The 7,290-nt window shown below is 35.3% G+C and overlaps 1 long non-coding RNA gene across 1 annotated transcript; it reads left to right on the forward strand.

The window, feature by feature from the left end:
- The first annotated feature begins 2,058 nt into the window (after positions 1-2,058).
- Positions 2,059-2,816, forward strand: LOC147524999 (uncharacterized). Its single transcript, XR_015197627.1, has 2 exons — positions 2,059-2,527; positions 2,639-2,816. It is a non-coding gene; the product is annotated as an uncharacterized LOC147524999 (long non-coding RNA).
- The last annotated feature ends 4,474 nt before the right edge of the window (positions 2,817-7,290 follow it).

Raw genomic sequence — 7,290 nt, forward strand, 5'->3', positions numbered from 1 at the left:
TATAAATCCAAAAGCCTTTCATATATATCCAGTTTCTCATAAAACTCTTTGAGCAATGTTATTCACCATAGCAGCTACAAGTGGAGTTAGAATCAAATGCTAACAATTAAATCACACATGCAAATCAATCAAATGATAGGAAGTACATGAATGCAAATAATTGAAATGGAAAATACCATTTTTTACCAACGTTTTGAGCTTCCTTAAAGGCCTTGTGTGCAATATCCAAAACTAAATGTTTCTTTTTATTAAAGTAATCCCAAATCTGAACATGAGAAAATACTAAAGAAGACACAACATTTTTTTTTATTTTTCCTTCTCTACATAATCAGTCAAAAACACCACGTAAAAGTTTGTAGTAGTCTTGAAAGATAGAATGTAACCTAGCAAAGAATATCCTTTCCTCTCCTAAACTAAGAAACCTTTGTAACCTTTGTCGTAGAGTTAGCTTCTGAAGGTTGCAAGACAAACTTTAAAATCTTGCTAGAAATATTTAAATAAGGTTCAAATCCATTGATAAGCGTAACAAATGTAGGGCCAACTCATTACAAGCGTTTAATTCTAAGCTCTTTTTCGGCTAGATGTAAAGTAATTTAGTAAAAGGTTGGTGCCTTGCATAAGTTTCACTTTCACATCTGAACGATGTAGAAAAAGAAACTAAAGTGCAAGAAACCCTTTTAATTATCCAGATAGCATGCTATCTGCCATCTCTAGCAACAATTAGTTGAAGGCGAAGGGGATATACTTCAACAGCGAAAGTCTTTTTAAGTTCACCTTGGGAAATCACTTTTCTAAGTATTGTAGGTCCATTAATAGGTTTCTTTAAATGTTCACAGCTATAATATCATTTGTTGGGCATCGATAAAAAAAAAGAAGGAAAAGTCAGCACTGCAATGACAGAATTAGAGGCACAATAATATTTTACTTTGAGATGAGGTGCTCTTACCCCTTGAGCTATACATGGACAAAACACAAAGAATTACTTTCACTCCATATCACCATCCCACCCGTCAATTTTCCCTTTTCTCTATAGTGACCATCTCTACAACAAACGATAAGAAGAGGTACATCAGCTGCAGTGTGGGTGGCAAAACAGATGATGAGCCTGTTGATGTGAAACAGGGAGAAAAAGTCCGGGAATCCCGCAAAAGCTTGAGGATTGTCGATGTGAAATGTGGACTGGACGAAGGCTTGGATTGGTTAGGGAAGAAGCTTGTTGTGAAGGGCTGGGTTCAAACACTAAGAGTGCAGAGCAGTGTTACATTTCTCAAGGTTGGTTATAAAAACATCCTTAAACTTTCAATTGTTATGCTCTTATTGTTTGTTTGTTTGTAACAAACTGTCTATAATAATGGGAATATATATTTCTGCCCCTTACTGTTGCCTATGTTGTGGTGGATTGTGTTAGCCTCAGGAAGGACTAATGGTTATTTTCTTCATTTTGTAATGTGTTCCTTGTGCATTCTCTGAGTTAACGATGGCTCATGCCTTTCGAACATGCAGTGTGTGATAAATTCAGATGCTGATGCCTATGATCAGGTATATATTCAATGCAATCACAACCACTCTGTCTCCTCGAGTTGTTATTTTGTTTCATTAAATACCTTTATCAATTTTCAAAAGAAAGATTCATTGTACTAATTTGATTTGCTTATAATTATTGGACCTCCATATTTATAATGATTGTGAGAAGTATTCGCGATTGCCTTAAATTAGAATGTCTTTGTTATGAGCATTTGAGATGACAATGATGTGTTAGTTTTTTAAAGTATACTATTAGGGGGAGTAGAGATTTCCAAATTCTTATATCTTCTTATCGTTGCTTTATGACTTGTTATAATCTTGATGAACACTAACTTGTTGGTCCAAACATAAACTTCATAAGTTAATCTAGTTTTATGCATTTTCTATTAATTGTTACCCCATAATCCTTTTCATTTATTACTGCCTCCTCCTCTTCTCTATTTTCTGTCTTTGCATAGCATCTCCTTAAAAATGCTTTTCGGTCTTGCTAGGTCGAATCGGCTTCATTTCAAATTTGGTGCATCGGTATGGGTAGAGGGTGTTGTGCTTATTAGTCAAGGATCGAAGCGAGAAAGTTGAGTTAAATGTTGGGAAAGTCATCACAATAAGGAAATTTTCTTTTCTTGTCAGAAATTTAATTCCCCCGCTCCCCCTATCTGTTCTACATGTCATGCACATGTTGCCTAAAAACCATGTGAAGAACAGACCATGCATATGCTCATGATTTTAATCTAGTTGATCTATCCAACTGTAATAAATGCTTGCAGAGAGGATTTCTGAAGTTTGTAGTGCTCCCAATTTCAAAGTTTTTGACATGACTACAATAATAAAATAATAAAATGTAGGATGAGGTGTCTGACAAACTTCTACTCACCCTCTTTACCCTTTAATCTTGTAGGTGGGGAGAAGTGATTCTTCTTTTCCTATTCAAAAGAAAAGAGTGAGTAGATAATTTCTGCGAACAAAAGCTCATCTTCATCCAAGGACAAACACTTTTGGTGCGGTATGCTTTTGTATCTTGATACATTGGTTTGGTATTTTTGGTATATTCCAGAGGTTGGTTCTTGTTTTTTCCTATTTTGGGAAATAATCTGGACCATGTTTTCTGTTCAAGGTTGTTTCAGGTTGCTAGAGTGAGGAATGCTTTAGCATATGCTACCCACAAGTTTTTCTAAGAAAATGGGTTTGTATGGGTTTCAAGCCCAAGTATTACTGCTTCAGATTGTGAAGGAGCTGAAGAACAGTTCTGTGTTACTAAACTAATATTGTGTGATCTTTAGCTCTTTTAGTTTTTTTGAAGTTTTAACTGGTTATTGTGTGAAGACTCCCTCATTTGTATGTGGACACTACCATAACGCGCAAGCAAGATTATATCGCCACCTAAAGAATACTACTTGTTTGTGAAACCCTTTTTTCGAATGTTCTTCTCTTATTTTTATTTTTCCAGTTAGAAACTTTCAATAATCAGGTACAAGTAATTTAAACAAAGAGTAGGAGTAAAAAATAGCCAAACCTGACCAATGTGCACTCGAATGCATCGTAGGCAGTAGGTTCATCTTCCTCCTAAAGCAGTTTTCCTATCTCCACCTTCTTTAATACATTCTTCACCAATACTCACTATATTTTGCTAGATATGAACCTTTGGCTTAACATATTTTAGTGTTGGGGCCTGATTTTTAAGAAGATAGTAAAGTTAGATTAGACATACATAACGTGGTGGTATATCCAATAAATCCACATATCTGAATTCACATATTCTTCCTTTTAGCAAGAACTAAATAAAGACACTATCGGTGCACAAAGAAAAGGCCACATAGAAATCCAAAAAGCGAAAAATAAAATAAAACATATAAATAAAATATATGTTTTGATATACGCAAATGGCAATTCATAACTTGGAAGTAAATGCCCAAAATGTATGGAACATACCAACACCTATCACAAAACTTTGCCAAGTACCTAAAATTTGAAGCCTCCATATCAGCAACAACTTTGCAACTCACTTACCAAATAAAAAATTGAAGACAAACAAATTTTAAAGTGCACATACGCGTCCCTGGATTTTTGTGTGGCACGTTTGACAAACTGAATCATTTATTTCCCTTGCACCTAATTCAACTCTGGTCTACAAATTGCTTCGAGTATAAAAAAAAGTAATCTATATTTTCGATTGTTCTGCAAATTGGGATCAAACGCTTAATTTTGATTACACTCATATTGCAAACTAAAAATAAAACAATTCTGAATCAAAAGTCAAAAGCATCCCAAAAATGGAGGAAAAAGGGAAAAATATGGAATCGAAAAAGATACTTTGAGGGTTCGGCGATGGGTATAAAACCCCAGCGAGAAATATGGTCATTGGCAACAGCGTTGTGAGACACTTCTTAAAATATAGTGGTTACAATTTCATCCACAATCCAGGCAAAGTTATTACGTTTGGTTCACGAATTAGCAACAAACCGACGGAAAAGAACATAACATACCTTTTTTATCGTACTATCATCCATAGCTTTATACTCCATATTTTTCAATGCAAGTTCTCGCCGTAAGCACCAAGTTCATAGAGTCGGTTGTACCAACAACACCACGAGGGACTTGTAGCTTTTTCACAGCCATGAGGTAAAGGCAGTCGACAACATATCTAACTCTTCCTTATAAGCATTAAAAACTTGATTTCGGTTGGCATGGGAATTTATCCAAGCCACAGACAATAACACCAATAAGAGAAAAGTTGGCATTTTTAACCGATAGATTGGTCATTTAATGAGCAAGAGGAGGGAAATCAAGATGAGGGATGCAAAGACATTTTTTTTTTTACACCTAACTACTTTCACCCGAACCAAAGCTTTAACTTTCAGAATCGTAATAAAATCGCTTGAGTGATCCATCAAGCTCTAGAACAAACATGACTTGCTTGACCCATGTTTAACAAATTTTCTTGTGTTCTTTATTTGTTGTACAACAGTCATCAAAATTAAACAACTAAAGTTTTGAAATGTTGACTCTAAAGCTGCAGAGCTAAATTTCTAGCAGATTTCTACGGTTTTCAAAATCTTGTGGGAATGAGCCAACAAAAATGCATCACTCATGTGAAATACGGGGTTAAGAATAAAAGAATTCACTTTACATAAAATGGTGACATATATCATAACAAAACAATATAACTCCCTGCCTTTATTGCACTTTCACGGAATAAACTACCTAACCATGTTTGGGGCTTCTCTATGACCCCAAGATTTTTTACCGATTTCATCTTCTAGAAAACAATTTCATATAGCATTCAAATGTAGCTGACTTATGCATTATGAACATCCAGTGTACGAGGGAATCATGTAAAGAAGAAATAAACTTAATATTCTTTCTTGAAGTACAATCTTTAAACCCGGTTTAAAAAAGGAAATAACATAAGGAAAGGAAAGAGAAGGTGATAAACTTACCTAAACACCCAAATTCGATACCCGTGAGAAATAAGTTCGCGATAAATAGGAAGCATGGATCTTGGAGAATCCTTCCAATTGGTCGCCAATAATATCACCGCAAGGAGAAGGAACTTAGTGTTTGCACACTATTTAAGAAGAAAATCTCCTCGAACTTCAAAAACAATATTAATACCTGCATGTTTCCCAACGATATGGTATTCCGGTGACATTTGCATGCAATGCCTTCGCACTTACGGAAGATTGAAGTACACGGAGAATGTTTTCTCATGCGGGGATCATATGCTATAGACATCCTATTTGAGTAAAATCAAATGTCGTTAGTTTATAAGGAGTGGGAGTGAAAATAAAAAGACTAAATAATGTAATTAATTTGAATAGGACATGTGGCTGAAATCCATTTCGATAAATCAACAAAGACATTGAATTCCTTTAAAATCTCATATCCTTGTCCACTAATTTGTGTTACAAACTGCCGTCCTTTTATGTGGGCAAGTCCTTTGACATTAGGGTAGATTAGGGTGTCTTAGTCGGGTTAACGGTGAGCTATGAAACTTTAAAGCGTGTCTTTGCCATGTGGCTGTTTCTTTGTTCCAGTGGCTCCTAGAAGACAATAATATTCTAATGCCAAGTGAACTTGCCATTCCAAAATTTTGATTGTTTCGGGAAAATTTGGACGTTGCGTTTCTGCGCCAAAAGGTTTTGGCAATGAAATCATCGATTGCAAATTGTAAAATCATACACTAAAATACACTAATATCGAAGTCAATGTGATCTTTCTCTAAGAAAACCGGCGAAATGAAGTTGGGATTCCAATAGCACACAAGGGAAAAAATCCAGGAGGAGTCACCAGATTAAGGACGTTTTCGTGTGTCCCCAATGTTTAATCAACTATAAAAATGATTGTTAAACTGAATTTAATTAGGTGCCTAAGCTGATATGCTCCTTAAAGAGCAAGGTAATGAAGCTTAAATTTGAAAACTGGCCCGGTAAACTACCATGTTGGTATTTCGGTTGGAATATTTCGCATGACCACCAAAGTTAGAAATGTACCAAGTTAAATGGAACCATTAAGTGGTTTAACGATAGATGCAGGGGATTTCATAATGTATAGGGTAACGATGAATAGTGCAAACAATAATTGTTATAGTTGCAATTGAAAGGATAACTAACGGAGGAGAGCTTACATAGCGACTTCTTAACTTACGCTGCGAGATACTGACTTTTCTTGCAAGTAGGTGTAAATATCTTTGTAAGGATCAATGCTTCCTTGTTCAAGATCTGCCATGTCGAGAGCCTTATTGCATTCATCGGATCGTGTTCAAACTTCCAAGTCACGGTGGATATTGAGTTTTAAACGTAGCATCGGATATCAAACCATGGGTCCACCAAGATTACTCAAAGGTGCCCACATAGTCATTGTAATCATCAATAACGGCATTCCCCACTGGAAAGCAAAATCCAAACCATCACTCCCATAAACCTTTAGGTACCTAAACTACTAACGACATCAAGGTCTATATTCTTACCATGAACCCTTTGAAATTAAGAATAGGATTCAATTCCCTTGTTTCTCTCAGTATACAAGTTGAGACGGTGAGGAACATAATGACCTTCAACATATACAGCAATAAGAAACTTTTATCATAAGAAACACATTACAAACACATTGTGCTTGAAATAACGATAAAAAGAAATATAGGCAAGTAGACCGCATAACTTTCTCAATAATATAGAAATCTCTATGCTTGTCTTGTGGGAACCTTTCCAACCAATTCACAAGGAATATATATGCATCTTCAGCTACAAATTCCAAAACCCCACGTTAAAATTACATAACCGCTTTCCTATTAATATAAGCCGTCAACTTACCAGTCCTTCTTTAGTTCTGTTCGATCTAACCGGAATTGTAAGCATAAAGCAAAAACCAGTACCGGAAAGAGTTCATGAAGAAAGGAGGGGAAGTTGAAAGAACTCAATATTAATGGTAGTTAAGTGGGTATTAATGGTATTTAAGTGGGTATTAATGGCAAGGCAACACCGCGTACATGTCAATATAGGCGTAGATTTGGTTTTTGCCCTGAATTTACATAAAACTCCTTTGTCAGTGTGTTGTAATTGAAGGGTATAAATAGAAATAAAAAATTAAATGACGAAATAGTCCTTTTTAAAGACATTGAATAATATTTTTTTGTATTTAATTAGGGGTATTAGGTGGTAGAAAAAAGGCTGGTCTAATTTAAAAGGCCAGGTTAATTATGGTGTATTTTACTAATAGAGATAAGTGAAGTCACTACTAGTACTACTACTTCACCATATAAGCTATCAC

The sequence above is a fragment of the Coptis chinensis genome, chromosome 1, assembly GCF_015680905.1.
Source record: "Coptis chinensis isolate HL-2020 chromosome 1, ASM1568090v1, whole genome shotgun sequence".
NCBI lineage: Eukaryota > Viridiplantae > Streptophyta > Magnoliopsida > Ranunculales > Ranunculaceae > Coptis > Coptis chinensis.